At 36.7% G+C, this 21,677-nt stretch overlaps 1 long non-coding RNA gene across 1 annotated transcript in view; it reads left to right on the top strand.

Moving 5' to 3' along the window:
• LOC109377491 (uncharacterized) overlaps positions 1–21,677 on the top strand; it is a 58,147-nt gene that overhangs the window by 29,553 nt on the left and 6,917 nt on the right. Inside the window, exon 3 of the long non-coding RNA XR_002122886.1 lies at positions 20,072–20,152. This is a non-coding gene — a long non-coding RNA (uncharacterized LOC109377491). The remainder of the gene's footprint in view (positions 1–20,071; positions 20,153–21,677) is intronic.

The raw sequence follows: 21,677 nt of genomic DNA on the forward strand, positions 1-21,677 counted from the left end.
ATTCTTTCTGATACTATCGTAAATAGAATTGTTTTTTTATTATTATTTTTATTACTCTGGAAGTCATTCTTGGAAGCTAGCTTAGAGCCAGCTTCTTCAGTTTTTTCAGTGATATTGTAATTTTTTGTATTAAATCCCTTCTTACTTAAATACCTTGAATGGTATCTATTCCCTGCGATGAGCTCTCAGTGATAGAGGATTGCATTGTTGGGTTATAATTCATGAGCAATATTAGATTAACCTATACTATATGAGAAGATGTTGAACTTTTGGAATTTGGATTCTATGTCACACATGACATTGGGAAAATAATAACCCATTAATTTCATACATAAAGTATAAGTATTGCCTGGGAGATGTGAAGTAAAGAAATTTATTTCAAGATGCAGAAAACATCACACTATAGCAAATCAGTGGTAAAATCCGTTGAAATGTTCTAGATGGACTTAAATTAGAAGAGTTTAATCATGTAGCATCTGTTTCTATATGTCCTATGAATACGAGGGATATTTATACTTTTTGATGTTTAGGAAGAGACTGGGTGCTGTAAATTGAAGACACTTGATTTTATAAATAAGATTAGGAAAGCTGAACTTACTTGAAGATGAAGCAGCTGTTTGACTATAAAGTGAATTGAAATCTTCCATTTTGCACTGAACAAGAGAAAAAGAAGATAGAATTAAAGGCTAGAAATCCCAAAATAAATTTTATTTAGGTAAAACAATTTTTCAGACCAGAAAATTTTAAGCTAATAAGTTGGACCATATTGTTCTTAGGATTCTTTATAAGAAATCTAATAGATACAGTTAAAATTTCTCATTAAGTGGTATAAATAGCTGTTATTTTATCATTTATCCTGTTGCCTTATTTATTTAAAAAATGTTGATAAGGTTGGTAAGGCTATCATTTAGGTTGCATAGTAAAGTTTCTATTAAAATACTTTTTAAAGCAATAAGTAAAAGAACACTCAAATACCAGTTTTAGAATGTCAGATGTTTCTTAAAGGGAGAGAATATTAAATCTTACAACAAAATTTTTTATTATACTAACTAAAATGGTGTGGATATTAGCTTGATTATTATACCACATATAACTCATCAAAGATTTGATTAACTTGCCTAATTTAACATGAATCAGAAAAGAATGGAAAGTGTTCACTGTACTCAAGTTTAAGAAATACATTGTCTTCTAGCCCACCCACAATGAAAGTAGAAATTTAAGTTGGAGTTCAGTTTTCCTTTTAGAACTGCTTTATTATAGATGATTTTATTTTTACCAATTGCTATGTAGAATGTCTAGATTCCATATGCGTTTTTTTCTGTTCCAGGCATTTGCATAACAAAACACTTATTTGAAGAAAAACATACCATTAGAGAAAGAAAATCTTTGTACATGAATCAATTGGCCAGAAAACAGGATTTTAATAAATTTAAATTACATGGAAAGAACACAAATTTTCTTAAATCAAGCTGTAAACAATTCCATAATTATATCTCACACATTGCTTGACTCCACATCCGTTACATGAATAGAAAAGCAGGATTTATTCCCAACCTGATGTTTTTGGTTTGTATCCCTCTTCCCTACCAATAGATTCCCAAGATGCATGTTTAACTCTGTTTTGCCTTTTCCTAACTTTATCTTAGTTTTTTTATTTTTCATTTTTACCTCTTACATTCATTTTAAATAATTTTCTCTCTTGAGAGTTATGTTTATCTCCTACCATCTTCCTCCTATTTACTGAATCTGAAATATTTAATTGGTATCGATCATTTGTCATATACTGTTTTGGGTGCAGGGACATAATAGTAGGAAGACAGTACAAAAATAGAATATTTTTTACAGACTTTAAAAAGTGAATGTCCAATAATAACATGAATATAATATAATCATAGGATTTGGAGTATAAAGTGAGGAGTCTCCTTTACCAAACTCTTCTCCAGCGCCATCCCAGAGACCCTTAACTACTTTAAGAAGTTTAATTTGCACCCTTTATACTTTTTCTGTGCGTTTATACTAATACATAATTTATATAGAAAGAGACAAAAATTTCTGCCTGAATAGAATCATGCTATATATACGTCTTAATATTCATTTCACTCTAAACATTGACTTAGCAGTCTATGTTTTAGAACATATAGATTTTATTTAACTACTGTATGAATTCTAGAGGTAACTTTTTATTTAACCATTTCCCTACTGGTTAACATTTAAGTTATTACTATTTTACTAATATAATCAATTCTGTAATGAATATCTTTATATGTGTAGATGTTTTTATGGTAGGTCTATAGCTATATAGATATAGACACATATAGATATAGACATATATATAGTCACATGGTATTCATATATGTGTGTGTGTGTGTGTGTGTGTGTGTGTGTCTATATGCAGATATTCTTGTGAAGCAGTTTCCAAAATTGGACCTCTGTGACCAAATAATACATAAATCCCATGTTTGTTTAAATATATTATTCCAAAAGAGATTGAACCAATGTATACTGCTATGAATAATTTTGTTAATTTCCTGTGTTTACTCTCTCATACCATCCCCACAGTAGTTGTTTTAATTTTTATGAATCTGGGGAATGAAGTATATTGTTGTTTTAATATGTATTTCCCTGTTTTCTAGTGAGTTAAAATATCATTTCATATGAATATGGCTGCTTTTGTGAATTGTTACTTTAGTCTTTGTCCATTTTTTATCAATTCATGTACCTTTTGCTTATGAAAATGTAGACATTATTTACATACATGAATATAAAACCTTTGTGCATTCCACATGGGCTCATCTGTTCTTTAACATATAATTAATATGAGCAAGTCCCTTACATTCCTACTATATTAGTTTGCTAGGGCTGCTGCAACAAAGTATCACAAACTGGATGGCTTGAAGTCCAGAAGTCCAAAATCAAGGTGTTGGAAATGTTGGTTCCTTCTAGGTCTGTGAGGGAGGGATCCACTCCAGCCCCTCCTTGGCTTGTTGATGTCTGTCTTCATGTTCACATAGTGTTCTTCCTATATTTTCATATTGTCTCCCCTTTGTACATATCTGTATCCAAGTTTGCCCTTCAAATGAAGACACCAGTCATACTGGATTAGAGCCCACCATAATGACCTTATTTAACTTGATTACCTCTGTAAGGACTCTATCTTCAAATAAGATAATTTTTTAAAGTACTGCTGGTCAGGACTTTGACATATAAATTTTGGGGGACACAATTCAACCAATAACACTCTGCTCTCTGGCCCCTCAAAATTTATGTCCTCAAGTGCAAAATACATTTACCCTAATCCCAATAGCACTGAAAGTCTTAACACATTCCAGGATCAACTCTAAATCCAAAATCTCATAAACAAGGTGTGATAAAAAACTGTGAATGTTTTAGTTAAAAAAAATTATTACAGTAAAAGACACATTGCCATTAACCACCCTCGAAAATACTCCCCCCTTGCTTCAAACACACTTATCCCATCGTTCTTGCCACTTTCTGAAGCAGTTCTGGAAGTCCTCTTTCATATCTTTAGTTGCACTATCATAGCTGCCTCGATGTCCTGAATCAATTCAAAACATTTATCTCTCATGGTCATTTTGACTTTGGGGAAGAGCCAGAAATTGCACGGTGCCAGATCCAATGAATAAGGTGGATGAGGACACACTATAATGTTTTTATTTGACAGAAATTGCCGTACCAGAAGTGATGTGTGACACGAAGTATTGTAATGGTGAAGGATGCAATCATTTGTCTATTTCTCAGGCTGTTTTCTATGCACATCATTTCTTAAATGCTCTAATAAGCCCTTATAATATTCAGAGTTCACCGTAGTGTTCCTGGGTACAAATGCAGCTCACAGAATTCCATCAAGGTCAAAAAACACAATTAACATCACCTTTCCGTTGGATGGCATGTGGCAGCAGCATTAACTGTATTTTTTTTTTTTATCACACGCCGTAAATATCATCTAAATCAGGTACGGCTGACACTGGAGGTATGATTCATCCTGAGGCAAAATTCCTCTCCAGCTGTGAATCTATGAAACCAGGCAGAAAGTTATCTGTTTCCAAAATACAATGGTGGGACAGGCGGAGGATAGTCATGCCTATTTCAAAAGGAAATATTAATAATTGGAAGGAAGAAAGGGGTCATGGGTCCCAAGCGAGTTTGAAACCTCGTAGGGCAAATTCCACTAGATTTTAAGGCTTGAGAATAATCCTCTTTGGCTTAATGCTTTGTTCTCCAGGCCCAAAGGGGTGGCAGGTGGCAACCCTGCCCCATTTGCCCTAGGCAGTGCAGTCTGTCACTCTGAAACCAGGGAGGTGGCCCAACCCTCTGGAACCAGGGAGGAGATGGCTCCACACAAGGGCCTGTCCCTTCTGGGCCCATGGTGACAGTGGCGGCCCTGCCTACTCCTGAACCAAGTCCTGGGTCATTGTTCCTTTTTCTTGAAGGATAATCCAAGTTCACTCTATTGGCCCTTTTCCTCCCTGTAGACTCCCAGAAGTTCAACAGCTTTCTTTCATTTTGTTCTGTCTCTGTTCCCTTTTGTCTAAGCTAGCAGCATTTCTGCTGGTATAAAATTCTCAAAAGCCTTGTTGGCCTCTTATGCGATCATGGAAGTCCAAGCCATCAGACATGAGGGCCTGCCACAGATCTTTCCTTGATAACAACATCTCTCTTCCTGGATTCTGACCATGATGGATTGGATACGTGAGTCACACGCCTATCTCTTTAGCACATTGCATCCATCCACATCTCCGATGTTCTCTACAGAACACGCATTCTCATTTTTTGCAACGTGGGTAGACAAAAAACTTGAGAATATTCCAAATCTTCAAGTGCTGGTTCGCTTGTGCTTAACACTTCTTTCTTCAATTTATCTGTCTCCTCTCACATTTTACTGTAAGCAATGAGGAGAAACCAGGCTGCATCTTCAACATTTTGCTTAACAATCTCACCTATAAACATTCATCATTTATAAGTTCTAAGTTCTACTTTCCACAAAACTCTAGAACACAATTCAGCCCAGTTCTTTGCCACTTTATAACAAGCATCACCTTTCCTCAGCTTTCAATAAAATGTTCCCCATTCCTGTCTGAGTCCTTAACAGAAACACTTTTAGTCCGAATTTCTACCAACAGTCCCCTCAAAGTAGTCTGGGCTTTTTAAAATCAAACATCTCAAAACTCTTCCAGCTTCTACCTAAAACCCAATTTAAAGCCACTTTCACATTTTTATTATTGTATCTACTATTTTTATAATCTACTCAAGGGAGGTATTTTTGGGTCTCTCGTAAATTTGGATGGTTTATTTCTCTCTAAAATTTTAAATGAATTTGCTTAATGTTTGTAATTATTCATATAATTATTCGATAACATCAGAAAAAGGTTTTGTTTTTAACAAACCACTGGCTTTAAACACATTCTGTTTTGCTTTGCATGAATCTTTCTTCCCAGATCTTTGGTGACAAAATCTGATAGCTGATGCCTTTGCATTTCTGTCTTCATTTATTCAGATACTCTTCTAGGTGCTGGGGATAAAGCAATGACCAAAAGGAGCAAAGTTTCTTCCCTTATGAGGCATCACTACTAGTGAGGGGAGACAGACAAATGGACCAATATAGAAATAAACACATAATGCCAGGTTATTATGCAGGGCATAACGACAGTAGAATCAGGGTAAGTGAGATGGGAAGGCTGCTGTGTGATATGGCGTATTCAGGAATGGTTTTCTCTGATGTATTAATTTTGAGCAGAGACTGAATGAAATGGTAGTATATATTATAGGACATATGTGGTAAGAAAATCTCAGACAGGAAAATGTGGGTGCAAAAGCCCTAAAATAGGAGTATGCTTGGCTTTATTTGATGAAGAACAGACAGGATGATGCTGGCTAGAAAGCAGAAAGAGCACATGATGCAATGTCCGTGTATTAGTTCAAATGATGGCTTTTTCATGGGGTCCACAGAGAACCTCATCAGGTGCCATTGCCACATGCAGGTGGTGTACTCACAGCCCATTTTTCCTGTTGGAAAATTCTGTTTGTTAGTATAAAATCTGCTGAATTTAAAATTTTCACCTGCAATTCTACTTTATCTGATATAATTATTACTATTAGATATTTTGTTTTGTCTGCACCTAAAATTCTACTTTATCTGATATAATTATTACTATTACATATTTTGTTTTGTCTGCTTATGAATGATATATTTTCTATCTCTTTAAACCTCTTTAACGTAATTTTTTAGATTCATTTACGCAAATAGGACACAGGTGGCTTTAGATTTTAGTTTTTTATGGAGTTTGAAAGTCTCAGCCTTCTTATTGATGATTTTTAAAAATATTCCCATTTATTGTATTGATATTAGATTTATTCCAATTATATTCTACATTTTTATATACCATTAATTTTTTCTTTCTTCCTTTGTCTCCTTGCCTGACTTTTGTTGAATTGATGGCATTTATTTGTTCCATGATTTCCCTATATCATATTTTACTGTTTTCAATTGTTGCCTTTATTCTTTGTCCCTATATTTATTTGTCTTTCACTTTTTCCACCTATTGTGGTCTTAATTGAGCATTCTATGTGATTCCATTTTTTTCCCTTTCTTAGTATATCAGTCATACTTCTTAAAAAAAAATTTTAGTGCTTTCCCTAGAGTTTGCAATTAACCCTTACAGTAATCCCAATCCATTTTTGAATAACACTATACTACTTCATGTGTAGTGTATTTCTTATACTAGCAAAATAATCCTAATTTCTCCCTTCCATCCCTTGTGTCATTGCTGTCATTCATTTCACTTATATATAAGCATATACAAGTATTATATACATATATATGCACATATATAAGCATACATAATTTAATACATTGTTGCTATTTTGAGCAGATTGTCACCTGTTAGGTCAATTAAGAATAATAGAAATAAAAGTTTTTATTTTACCTTTAATTATTCACTTTTTGATGCTCTTCCTTTATGTAGATCTGAGTCTCTGGCCTTTATTTTCCTTTTCTCTAAACAAATTTCTTTTACTATTTCTTGCAAGGCATGTCTTTGGGCAACAAACGCCTTCAATTTCCAGTTGTCTGAGAAAGTTGTAACTTCTTGTCACTTTTGAAGGATAATTGTGGAGGGTACAGAATTCTAAGTTGGTGTTTTTCTTCTCTCAACATTAAATATTTCAATCCATTCTTTTCTTGCTTGCTTGGTTTCTGAGGAGGAGTCAAACATAAGTCTTACCTCTGTTCTTCTGTAGGTAAGTTGTGTTTTTCCTCTGACTTCTTTCAGGATTTTTTTCTTTGATTTTCTATAGTGTGAAAATGATATGGCTAAGTGTAATTTTTTGGCATCTATCCTGTTTGGTGTTCTCTGAGCTTCCTAGATCTGTGTTTTGGTGTCTGACATTAATTTGGGAAAATTCTCAGTCATAATTGTTTCAAATATTTCTTCTGTTTCTTTGTCTCTTTCTTCTCCTTCATTAATCCCATTATGCATGTGTTACACTATTTGTAGTTATCTCACACTCCTTGGATATTCTGTTCTGTATTTTTTAATCTTGATTTTCTTTGATTTTGGTTTTAGAGTTTCTACTGAGATATCTTCAAGCTCAGAGATTCTTTCCTCATCTGTGTCCAATCTACTGATAAACCTATCAAGGGCATTCTTCATTTCTGTTATAGCGTTTTTTTAATGCCTAACATTTCCTTTTGTTTGTTTCTTGGGATTTCCGTCTTTCTGCTTACATTGCCCATCTGTTCTTGCACGTTGTCTGCCTTATCCATTAAGAGCATATTAATCATATTTGTTTTAAATTTCAGATCTGATAATTCCAACATCCTTGCATGCCTGGTTTTGATGCTTGCTCTATTCCGTTAGGTTGTGTTTTTTGTCTCTTGATATGCCTTATTATTTTTACTTGATAGCTGAAAATGATATACCAGGTAAAAGGAATTGCTGTAAATAGGCTTTTAGTGATGTGGTGGTGGGTTGTGGGTGGAGGGGAAGCATTCTATACTTCAATGATTAGGTCTCAGTCTTCAGTGAGCCTGTGCCTCTGGACTGTGAATTTCACAAATGTTTCTCAGTGTTTTTCTTCTTCCTTAGGTAAGAGAGGATGGCTGGAGATGCCTGCAGTTGAGTACAGTAAAACCTTGGATGGCGAGTAGCATGTTTTGCGAGTGTTCCGCAAGATGAGCAAACATTTCTAATACATTTTAATGTGATAAATGAGCGATGTCTTGCAATACGAGTAGTTTGTTTCTGGAACGAATTATGCTTGCAAACTGAGGTATTACTGTATTTCCTTTCTCCCAGGCTAGTTAGGCTCTGATAATACCCTAGCAGGTAGGCTTTCATGAACTACTTTCTCCTGAGGTCAGGCCTTGTTAAGAACAGAGTATTTTGGTGTATTACAAAATGTTTCCTTTTCTCCTCCTCCTGTTGACAGCACGAGGGGATTTTTTTTCTGTGATATTTACTGTGAGAACCTGCTCAAGCTTCTGGAGGTAGAATGCACAAAAGTGTGGGGGCTCCCTTTTACTGAGCCTCCCTGGAGGTTTTAACCCTCAGACCTGTGTACTCTGAGCCTCCAGCAATTTGTCAATTACAATTCTGGTTTTGCTACCAGAAACTGGTCCCCACAGAGGTTTCAGCTCATGAATGTCTGTCCTGGTAAGTGTTATTCTCTATATGTGCCTGTTTGTCTCTCCAACTTTGGAGCATAAATTTGCCTCATGACCTCACTTTTCTTACGGCTCTAAGAGTTGTTAATTTTTCTGTTCAGCTTTTTGCTTGTTTGGATGGAGTGGTGATTTCCAAGCTCCTTATATATGCCAAAGTAGAGCCAATATCGTGTTTTAAATCCTTAGATTTAAATGCCTGTTGTAAAGGGTTGATTAAGAGAGTAAGCTACGACAAGGTAGGTTTGTTAACTGTGACCTAAGGTTCCAGAGAGAACAATGAAAAGAGGACAGAAGCAGCTGACAGTTGTGTCAGGCAGGAACAGTTTCCTCAGACAGAAAAGAAGAGGCTGGTAGTTTGTCAAAATGGCTGAAGAGGCTTGAAATTTGGGGTTCTCTGAGTCATCCCAACACACCTACACATCTCCATTCGAATTCCCAGGGTGTCACTCTTTTCCAACAAGTGTTCTAATTGTCCCATGACAGCCCAAATGATATTTCAAGTTGAAATGATATGTAATTTAGCAATTTACAAAATCAAATTAGTAATGATTTTTTTTAGTTATTTCAGCATGGTGAAAGCAAGTTTAGAAAGTTTTATAGTAAAGTTATAGAGTGTCTGGTTCTTTATCTATGATTTGAGCCAGTAATTTAGAACACTTTTTTCATCTGTTTCTTTAATCTTTCCAGTATGGAGAGAAAGAGTCATATGTTTCTTATATTGTTCATAGGCAGTGATTACACGGCCTCAGAAGCCTTGCCTTCATTCTATACTTTATTCTAGGAAATTACACTTGATTTTTCAATTATCTATTTTATCTCTTACTGTTATGTGTTGCCAGAATTGCATGCCCAAATACTAGTGAGATTTTCACTAATGTAAGATAACCAATTGTTAATTTTCATGTTCTTCAAATTGTTTCCTGCAACCACTGTTAGCACCAATTCCTACACTAATGACTTTTCTTCATGTCAAATAGCAAAACTTATTTTTGTAGTTTAATAAGACAATAACTTCATTTACAGACTTTATATCAGTGCCAGGCAATCATGTTTGGAGGCAATGTAAAGAGCTACATTGACAAATTATATCATGGAAGCAATCCACTGAAGATCCACTGTTACTATCCAAAAACACAGTCGCCAAAGCACATCTGTGTATTTCGGACACTTGATGTTTAAACCTCTACCTCTTTTCTCACTGAACACTGGACATCTCTGCCAAGCCCTTGTTAGAAGGTGGTACTTGCTTCTTTACATCATCTACTTTTGAATCAAAGTCTTACAAGGGTGTATCTGAATGGGAGAGCGTGGATTACACAAGAGTACATGACTGAGATGGAGGCTGGAGAAGTGCTCTTGGGTCTGCTTTGGGTACACAGATTCAGAGACAAAATCTCTCCAAGCATACAAGGGACGTGCAAAAGATTCAAGGCAGCCCAAAAGCACAATGCTTGTCTCATAAACATACCGTTTTCTAACATGGAATTAATTACTCAAATTATATGTTTTGATCATGACCTCCTTTTCCAACTCTCCTCATTCAGCACCTATGGAGTTTGTAGTGACCTTTGTTTTTTCTTGATGAAGAGGATAAGAATTAGTTTTACCCCTAAGATTGTTCACCATCTTCATCATATTATGTGTTGCAGTAAGTCCACTTTCTTAAGGATATTCTTCTTGAAATTCTAAGACTCCCCCTATACATTTTGGATTAGTTACTTTTCAGGCTTACTTGCCCAACCGTCTTTCCTCAGATTTCTCCCATTTGCTCTTGTGGTTTAGTTGTCCTATTTCTTGGATTCTGCATACATTCTTCCTTGAATTTCTTGTTTTTATAGAGTGCACTCTTAATTAATTTTCTCAGAAAGAGTTCGTGGGAGGAAAACTTTCTAAGTACTTCATTGTCTGAAAATTCATTATTTTCACTTTAACTCAATTAGAAGTTTGGCTATCTATAAAAATCTAAATTCAGAATTGTTTTCCTCAAAGCTATGAAGACATTGGTCCATTTTCTTCTAGTGCTTAGTTGCTAGAGTATTTATTGTAATTATATTATAATTCTCCAAATTTTGGGGGGCCACCCTACTTATGTAACTCGGTAATAACAGCCTTGGCTATCAAGCTATGGTTTTAACTGCAGAAATAGTATTTTATTGGATGCAAGAAAAATAAATAAAGACATTTCAACAATAAAAATCTTTTTTTAGTAAATATATTGAGTTCATAGAAGGTGAGAGAGACAAATAGGATGCAAAAACAAAAATGAAAACAGGAGAATATAGTATACTGATTTCACATACTTTTACCATCCATGATCTCATAGTCTCATCTCTCTTTTTTCCTTTCTGGATACAGCCATCCCTTATTATTCCAGCACAAAATACTACACCTCCCACAGCAAATTTAGAGCCCATTCTGTGTTCTTCACCTAGGGTCAGTGCTTGGTTAGGATTCTGAGTTCTACCAGAGAAGCAGAACTGTAAGATATATTTTATATACATACATACCTACATGTACATGGATATATTTGCTATAGGTAATTGGCTTACCCAGTCACAAGGGCTGGTTAAGCAGTCTTTTTAAAGCTGCGCCTGACCCCACATCTAATACTGGAGCTTGAAGTCCACAGTCAGGTGATGCCACACAGCTGTCCAGCTGTCTGTCCCCCTGCACTTAACCCTAAACTGACCCTTTTGAGGACACTACCCATACACCTTGCATCTCCCTGTTTGGCCCCAAAAGATGGCTGGTTAGTCAATGACGGGTAAGATTCCTCGAAGAAGAAACAACCTAAGACAGGCACAGTTGCATGGGGGCCAGCAGGAGAAATCTCGGGGCTGATAGAGGTGGGCATGGGTCCTCACCCGCCCCCAAAGAGACTGAAAGTCTTCTACTGCTGTAGCTACATCCCTTCCCTCAGCCTGCTTGGGAAATGACTTGATGTGATCTGTCCTCAGCATAATAATCTTATCTTCCTGGGGTCATATGCGTATAGGGTGTGTGAAGGCAGAGCATCTCTGTCTTATTGCAGCAGGAGGACTCTGGGTAATAGCAGCTTGCAGGCATGGTAATCTGGCTTGAGCAAGTTCTCAGGAATGAGACTCACAGACTGTGGGGAGAACAATGCTACTTCCGGGTAGATGGAGAAATAAAAGCGGTGTGTTGGCCCACTTCGGGGCTCTTAGTCCACGAGGCTGGAGACCCTTGGCCCCACACTCATTTAACTACTGGCTGCTGTTACTTTTCTTTCTTAACCCTTCACCACCCCCTCTCATTCTCCCACTGCCCATGTTGTGCGGGGCACGACCGTCAGGCAATTAGGAAGGGAACATCATAAGCATGAGTTGAAATCCCATGAGGATGAACTGAAACTCGTGTCCATTCTTGTTGAGTTTGAAAGAGGTATCCTGTAGAAGCAGTCTTTTTTTGCAGAGCTAAACATACACTTGGCCCAGGAATCAGAAAAACTGAAGGTGAATCCAGAAAAGGTAGAATAATCACGGGTCCAAATGCTGTTTCATGCTTTTAAGATGAGTCAGTTGATCAGCAAAAAAGTGGGTCAGTGACAAAATGGCCGCTTCCTTTCCTAGTTCTTTCAAATCTTGTAAGAATCTCCTTGTGGCTCACCCTAATTGGAAACATATAAAAATGGGATTTCTGGGTAATGTAGTTTTCAGACTAGCCAAGTGAAACATTACAAAGCCATCACAGTTCCCCCAAAATTATAAATGATTTACCCTGAAATTTTATCCACCACAGATAGAAAAATATCTTCATCAAACCACTATTAATATGATCTCTCCACATTTCTAACAATGAGTTAAGCAAAAAATGAACCTCAAGGTAACAGTGATAGAATTTTCTATATGGACTTGTTCAATACTGGCTTTTTTAGAATTTGCCAATGGAAATCCTTTTTGTTTAATTCTAGTTTTATATCAGTAACTTTTGAATCATACAGCTCCCACTGGTACAAAATAATGGTAGCATACACAAAGTTTTTCTCCTTTTTATTTGCTGTGACAGAAATTCCATCTTTTTTGCTTGGTCTAAAAATAGCATCACATTATTATGAGAAATGTAAAACCACATTAAATTATAATCTGTTCATTTGAGATACCAGTCCTGATTTCTTCTGCTCTGATGGTGTCATAAGCACCAAGACTTTATAGAACCATTAATAATCAAACTCACAGCTGGGTTTTGTCAACACAATCAAAGACTAATGAAAGTGAATTAAAGCTGAAAGTAGTGGTTGGAAGACTTCTGGAATCATTCTGCTATCGCTCATATAGCCAAGGCCATTACATGGTGTTCGAAATGTATAATCCCAAATGGAAGGCAAATGAGATTCAGCTGGTCTTCCAAAGATACTGGGGACCTAATGAAAGCATTGTAAACAAGCCAGTGGACTCCATCTATCACAGACTATAAGCCATTTTTATTAAAACCAAGGACCTGGCAGAGAAAGTCCCAAAATGCTACTTTTTAATAATGAGATGGAACTGATAGTTTGTTTGATTTGCAAATCAATTTGTCCAGAAGCTTTTTTTGAAAGACAAAAATGTTTGAATACTAATCACTGTGTATTTGAAAGGTGCCTAAATCTCCAGCCAGAGTATATTATGGGGAGATTAAAATGTTCTGAATTTGGTAGAGGATTTACAGCAATATGTTTGGAAAGCTAAAATATAATCTCTTATGGACCAGGCTGTCATTGGGTCATTGGGCTATGTCCTGAGTTATCAAAATGATTATTTTAAGGCCTTGACTTGTCACACCTTACATTGGTTTCATGGCACACACAAATACATATATATATTTAATTCTGAGAGTTATACTTCCAACTCACCAAAAAAGAGTTTTAGGTAAATTGTACAAAAAAATTAGCTTGTATGCTTTTACCAAAGTGATTTAATGCACAATATCTTGAGTGATAACTATTTTAGTTGGTATTATGAAGCTAAATTTCTTGGAAAACCTAATTGAATATCTGAAAATAGTAACTAATGTATTTAGTTAGGGGAAAATGTGAGAGTAAACCAGGTGTTAAGCCTCATTCAAAATATCTGGCTGAAAGTGGGGAAAAAATATATTTACCCCCATCAGACTAATTAAAAATTATACACATTTTATTTCAATATTTTTATGAATAACTTGTAAACTAATGACTCAGGTGGATGCTAGATTTCTAGAGGTGGTTCAGGATTTCACGAAATTTAATTGAAATGTCACTAAATATGTTTATTCTATAAAATGTAATGAAAATCAATTGTGTTATGTAGAATAAATAGTTTAGTATATTAAAGATGATCAGTATGCTGATTTTATGTCAGATTTCTTTATATTTATGCAGTTCTCAAGGAAAAAAATCTTTTCTTACCAATTCTGTTTGAAGGATAGCTTAAAAGTTTAAGATAAACTGTTTAAAACATTTTACCATAACCGCCCACTTGTGTATGTAACTGAAGTTTGGATGTACATATTAGATTTAACCATTGTCCATAACTCCAAATTTTAAATGCCTGTGTTCACTAAAAACTAACCTTGTCATTTTATTTTCTAATTAGTAAAGGTTAGGCATTTAATCCTACATAGTTAAATAATATTAATAAAATTCTGGGGCTTTTTCCTCTCACTTGTTGCAATTCCACTTGACATTTCTTATGAAAAAGGATTCATATTGCTGAAGACCTTGAAAATGCATGTCTTAAATTCTGTTAAGTTGAGTAAGCCACTATTTGTCTTTGCTCAAGGGCCTGAGACAGCCTCTGCTCCCGGTTCATGCGCATTCACGGCCATGGACGCATCCTGTGGGGGTAGACTACAGGCCTGTCGCCCTTTCCATCCTCTACCGCTAGGCAACGCCTAAGCCAACGAACCAGGGCTAGCAACTCAGTTTAGAATAGCTGAGTCAGGAGGGGAGGCCCTACTAATTTGAAACTCCTGTTCCACAGTGCCCACAAAAAAGCAGGAGGTTGGAAAGTGCCTCCCCCACAAGGCAGGTCTGCAAGTAGCTATCAGCCTCCACTTGAGAGTCAGGCAAAAATATCACTGCTTTTCTGGACCCTAATGTCAAATAAAATGCTAAAAGCACAGGGCCTCGGGAGGGGATTCAAACCCTCCCAAGCCCAGGACCCAGATAAAAATCCACTGCTTTTAGGGAAGGGTAGAGGTAAAAGCCGTCAGTTGCAGGGGAGAAACGGGAAAATCACTCATCCGCGATCTGGCAGCAACACAAAGCAGAGGTCTGCTGAGCTGGCGCAGGAGCAGGAAATTCTCTCCTGCCCGGGACCAGGTAGAGTTCAGCTGCCAACTAGAGAAGAAGCAGGAATGCTTGGAAGGCCGCATGTCCAGGGCTCAGCCCAGGCCTGCGTAACATAGAAGCTGAACAAACGGAACTGAACACTTCTTGCTGCATCACCATAAGCCCGGCCTCTGTTAATGAAGGAAGAACAAGAAAATGGCCTCTGTGCGGCACAGACACTCAAGAACTACAGGGAGCTGAGGATGCAGTCGAAACCCTGAGAAATACTCTGGCATCAGGCCGTATGCTCAGCATGAGGTGACAGAAGCCTGCAACTGGAGAAGTGTGAAACCTGTGGGGCACAGAGAGCTACAGACAATGCTGAAGAGTCCAACATAGACATAATTGGAATCCAAAAAGGGCAAGAGAAAAAGCAGAACAAAGGAATACTGGAAGAAGTAATGGCCAAGAATTTTCCAAATTAGTGAAAGAAAATATTGAAGAAGCATAAAAATACCTAGCAGAATAAACAAAATTAAAAAAAATTAAAAACCAAAACACCACCTAGACACATTACAGTTAAACTTCTTCTGAACACCAAAAATAAAGAAAACACCTTGAAAACATACAAAGGAAAAAAGAGGAGATACAGAGAAACAAAAATACACGCTTTTCATCAAAAAGTATGAAGTCAAAAAAAATAGAGCAATATCTTTGTGTTATGAAACTTTTAAAAAACCTCACCCAGATTTCTATGCTCAGCACGTATATTCTTCAATAATAAAAGCAAAGTAAACATTTTCTTGGAAAAACAAAAGCTGACAGAATGCATTGCAAGCATACTTACAACCCAGGAAATATTAAAAGCAGTTCTTCAAGCATAAGAAAAATCACAACAAATGGAAACGTGGATCTACATAAAGGGCATGAAAGCACTAGGAAATGTAAAATTAAGAGTAAATATAAAAGACTTTTTTCTTCCTTTTAATCGCTCTAAAAGGTAATTGACAATGTAAAGAGAACAGTGTATTTGAGGGCTATGTAACATCAGTGGTCGGGTGTCCTGTTTAGTGGCAAGATTAGTAAGAGGTGCAGTGTATTTGCTGGTTACTTCATGCCATGTAATTCTCCAGCATTTCAAACCCAAGGCCAGGCCTCGGACTTTAGATGATTTTATCAACTAGTTTTTGTCATGTGGATTAATTACTCTTTCTAGTACTTCTTCCCCTAAAGATACAATCACTAGGATATCTTCACTATAGTATGCTAACTTATTCTTGGTAATTATTAATTTCAAGTTGCTCCATACTTGATTATGACAGCATGCTGATGAATTCAAATGTGGCAAAAACACACATGTATATGAACTATCTATCATTCCATAAAAATGCGTATTGTGTCTGATGGGACGCTGATACAGAAATGGAAAAGAAGACAATTGCCAAGCCTATCATAGCAAATCAATCAACTTGCCCTGTTGTACTTTTTGTCCTGTCTTTTCCATGCACGTACAGCTGAAGTAATGGGGGAACTGCCATGTTTCATCCCCATCTACTCTCTGTCTCCAAATCTGCTTTGAGTTCGGCCACCACTGGACTGTTAGAAACAGAGCTTTTGGAATCTGCTCTACTTTCAACCATTTCCCTAAATAGAGTAATTATCTCTCGTTGCTGGAAATCAATATTGCTTACAGGGAAATCAGGGTAAGGTCATTAGCATGTTTCCATGGAGATCAGGTATTCCTTCTTTACTTTCCAGTGTGCAGTAATGCACACATCTCTGTCTTATCCTTTCATCCATCCTTCCTTTCATCTTTCCCTCCCTGCTTTCCCTCCCTCCTTCCCTTATGCACCCCCTCCCCCTCACATTATTGTCTTCTGGTGTTTAAACTCTGAGCTATCAGTCTGAAGATCACTGCCAGACACAGGGAATTCTCCAATTTCCTGTATCTAAGTGATGCATATGCATGAAGTTATGTTTTTGTCCTCAATTCTCTTTTTTACCTCTGTAGGTTTAAGGATTAAAACAAATGATGCATTTTTTCACATAACAAGGATATAGATATATCTTTTTCTTTCTCTCCAAACATACTACCTCTTTCGTAAATGCTGGTGTAATTTTCTTCGACAAGCTTAAGCTATTGTATGCACTTAGTCACATACTTTCGAATGCATTTTTGTCACAAAAGTGGTTCTGCTTTAGAGAAACCATCAGTCCCGTTGATCAGGGGCTGAGATCAGGACCCCATTTTCCTGCTCATAGCTCTTTCTGGAACATTTTTCAACAGTTTTAGTCCCCATTTATTTGTCATGCATTGTGCCAAGAGCTTTAGAAACCATTTTCAGAAATTTATTTAAAACTCAGGACACCTTGGAAAGTAGTCAGCATTGTGATCTCTATATTACAATTGAAATTCAGACTTGGATGAGTTTAATAAGTTACCCGAGATCACATAGTTAGTAAATGATTTTAGGGGGAAAATGGCATTTTTGTCACTAAGAATCAATTCGCCCTACCTCCAATAATAGCCCTCGTTTTTCAGGTCATGTGTTTTTCAAGCTCTACAAGTTTGTGGTCTTTTTGGCTGGAATGTAACCTGAGAAAATATGGAGCTGTATTTCCACCAAATAAATAAAGTCATAGCATGGAATAAAAGAAACCATGCCAAGAGGTGGAGAGAAATTCACGCCTGATAGCACTATTTGCTTCCTAAATTCAGATCTAAGTGAATCCAGGTTTCCCTGAAATTCTTTTTTTTTTCTAGTTTTATTGAGGTATAATCGACACATAAAACTATATATTTAAAGTGATGTTTTGACATACATATACATCATGAAATGATTTCTACAATAAGCTAATTAACATATCCATCATCTCACACATTTACCTTTTTTTTTTTGTGGTGAGAACATTTAAGATCTACTCTCAGCAAAGTTTAAGTGTACAGCACAGTATTGTTAACTGTGCTCACCATACTAAACATTAGACCTGTACTTACTCAGCTTGCATAACTGTAACTGAAAATATGGCGCGCGCGCGTGCGCGCGCACACACACACGCACTGAAATACTATTCAGCCTTCTAAAAGAAGGAAATTCTGTGACAACATGAATGAACCTGGAGGGCATTATGCTAAGTAAAATAAATCACAGAGAAAAACTAATATCATATGATCTCACTATATGTGGAATCTAAAAGTCAAACTCATAGAATCAGAAAGTGGAAAGATTGTCAGGGGCTAGGTAGGGGGCGGGGGATGGCGAAAATAGGGCGATGTTGGTCAAAGGGTCCAAAGTGTCATTTATGCTGGGCATTATCAACTATGTGAACAAACAAATTCCCTTATATTGCTTCAGCTAGTTGAAACTGTGTTTTCTGTCACTTGTAATGTACAGTAGTGGAGCCAAGATTTGAACCCAACTCTGTGTGACTCCAAAGTTTATGCTACAATCCATATGCTATAGTGCCTCTCAATGCTGCTATACTGAGGACAGAGGAAGCTCAAACCAATATCTAGTGACTCACAAATAAAAGATACCCTGTAATTTCCTCCTCTATTAATAATGAGAGAATTGTCTTGCATGAAGTCAAATGCATGCAATGTGACAATTTATTGATGAAGTGCAAAAATATTATCACATTTCTCAATGTGATAAACCTGTATTTTGAATGAATTTTTCATTATAAATGCTATTATAAACTTTCTGTAGACTTGAAGCATATTTTACTTAAAAGTGTCCAGTAAAGAGGGATCTCATTGTCATTTTTTTTTCAAAAGCAACCATCTCATATGTGACCATTTCCCCCCTAGGTCAAATTATGTAACTGTTTCTTAAGAGAGTTACATATATGGCCCATTTATTTTACTTCTTTCTCGTGCCAAAGCACTATATTCTAGTTAGGGGACAAATAACTCTTTTCTCTTTTTCCCCCACTAAAAAGAAATTAGTTCACCTGATTCAGACTTTGGACCTGACCACACATTTAACCCATCAGGATAAATTGAAATGAAATGAAAAAGGACAAGTACACAGCCCTTAGCAGGGTTGGTGAAAGATTCCATTTTTACTCGGAAAATTTGCTACTTTTTGTGCTAGATGTAAACTCGATTTTTAACTGATATTCATGTTTCCTGGCTCTGAAATGAATAAGTTCCTGTGATTGTTTTGTCAAGTGCCCATTTAAAGACTATTCATTAATTAGTGCCCTTGACACAGAAATACTGGATAGCAGACCTTGTGCCTCACGCACTAGTCTACCGTAGCTGCTGCTCGACATGGATGGCTTTTCTGCAGTTAGCGCCAGCCGCCTGGTAAGCTCTGAGGAAACACACGAATATTTCTGTCTGGAAACAAGGCAGCCACATAAAGCAGCTGTAAAGAGCTCTCAGAAAAAGCCCCAAGACACAACTGCCTGATAAAACAGACTTAGCAGCTAGCTTCGATTTCATTTTTATTCGCTTTTCAGACCACCAAATTTCAGCACCTCATTGCTGCTTTGAGCACCAATTCTACCTCCAGGGAGGCTGAGGGGATGTTAAATAGTGTTTTTCATATTTAAAGTTCACATGGATGTCCCTTAAGCATGATAACAGTTCTCCATTAGACCAATTTGAGGTATGGAAGTTGGGAGAAGGTACAGGGAAGCTACAGACGCTTTGCAGAATGAAGTAGAGGCAAAAGGCCAGGACTTGTTTATGTGAAAGGCCAGTGGGCGCTTCGTGTCCTGGAGGCTTGTGCTTTAACTTTGTCTCCTTACCTAGGGGACAAGGAGAATCGTGGTCATTTATTGGCCTGTTTATTGAGAGTCTCTATGAGCAGTCACTTATAAGAAGGGTGGGGGTTTAGAGAGCTACAGTGGAAAAGAAGAAAAACTCAGAACAACATTGAAATGTAGACTCTATCCTTAAGAAATAACAATGAAGTGGAAAAGAGAAACACGAATACATTTTAAAAAAATCAGTTGAGCAGCAAAATTTCAGGGGGGTTGACTATTCCAAGGGACTCTTCATCATTTCTCTGCATGTCTCCAGTCCCATCACACACACATCCAGCCACCAATACTTTCCAGCTGTGCCGGGCCTTGGAGTCATATGGTTACATTCTCAGGATGCTCCCTGACTCAGTCCCTATTTTTTTCAGACTCTGAGTTCACCTCCTCCAGGAAGGATTCCCTGTATGCCATCCTCCACTGGGCTCTATTACAGCACAGGCAACTTGACTGTAAGTACTTTGAAGATATATCTTTACATATTGTAACTTCAGGGCTTGAAATACAGTGAACACTCAAAAAATATTTGAAAAATAAAATAATGCCCAATCCCTTCATTTTGTAGATGGGTTGATCAAGAGCTTGGGAGATAAGATTTTTGCTTAAGGTACAGCATCTAGAATAAAGATTTTTAGTGCTTTCTTTTTGGTTCATGGCTTACCCACTCCTATTATACATATCTGGTGACTTTGCATCATAGGACTTTACCCAAGGTGTGCCCTTACATACTGCAGCCGAAATATACATCCCCAAAACTATCCAACTACCCATATTTGCCAAATGACATTTTGTTGATGTAAGGGTAATGATTGTTTTGTCCAAGAATCAAAGGACTAAACGTTATGGAATACATTCTTAGACTTCAAGAGACTTTAGCAGTTACCTTGTATAACCCTCAATAGATGAATAAAAATATCTTTAGCATCTGAGACAAAATGGTCATTCACTATCTGAAAACCCCGATGAAGGCAACAATACTTTCTGAGCCATGTTCAGTGGCTAACATTTTAGAATTCATCCTTACAATGTGCTGAAACATGGCTGAAGTTCACAGGTTTACCTTTCTTCCTCATGGCAAAACTATAAATGTTAAGTGTCCTCTATGACGGGTTGGCCAAGTTTGGACCTTTATAGGATTACGCAGTTTCAAACACCCTCATGGCTGTGGATCTCAGAAGGATGGGTGTGCATCAAACAAATCACGGTTATTCAGGTGCCAATGGGACTATAGAAGCATACAGCAAGTCCTCACATAATGTTGTCAGTAGGTGCTTGGAACTTTGGCAAAATGATGTGTTACAAAACCAATTCTACCACAGGTTAATTGATGGAAACAAGAGCTAAGTTCCTACAGCATCTCATCAATGTTGCAACGAAATGACATTGAATGAAACAACAATTTTTGAGGACTTGCTGTATATAAAAAGTCTGTGGGTAAAGAGGAAGGAGGTGAAGATAGTACAGCCATAGGAAGGATGGATTATGTAATGACCTATCTTGGGTAAAGTTGATGAGACTCTGAACATTACTTTTACCTACTAAGAATCTGCAGTTTATTTGAGAGAAATGTGGAATTTCTTATTAAAAAGTAACTTTTTAATAGAGTGCTATCTCCAGTATATCTAAGAAGATCATCTTTGTTAATTCAAAACTAATAAAAACAAAAACCATGACCATTCAGCGCATATAAAATCCAAGTAATTTTAAATAAAACTGCTTAGCTGAATGCTTAAGCACTTTGGATTGCTGGAGTGAATCAAAGAATACCTACAATATAAGCTCATTAGGTTCATGAGAGACATGATGATTTAATGCACAAGTCCTCCAGTACCTTTAAACCTCATCTTCTTTTCGTACTTTGGATTATGAGATGCTTTTGCCAATCCCATTTGGTAAACTGCATCTAGTCTTATAAATTTAACCTTTTTGTGAACTGTCTTTGCTGTTAAAAATTCTGTAATGATAAGTCATTTGAAT

Source organism: Hipposideros armiger, unplaced genomic scaffold (genome assembly GCF_001890085.2).
Source record: "Hipposideros armiger isolate ML-2016 unplaced genomic scaffold, ASM189008v1 scaffold_1420, whole genome shotgun sequence".
In the NCBI taxonomy this organism is placed as follows: Eukaryota; Metazoa; Chordata; class Mammalia; order Chiroptera; family Hipposideridae; genus Hipposideros; species Hipposideros armiger.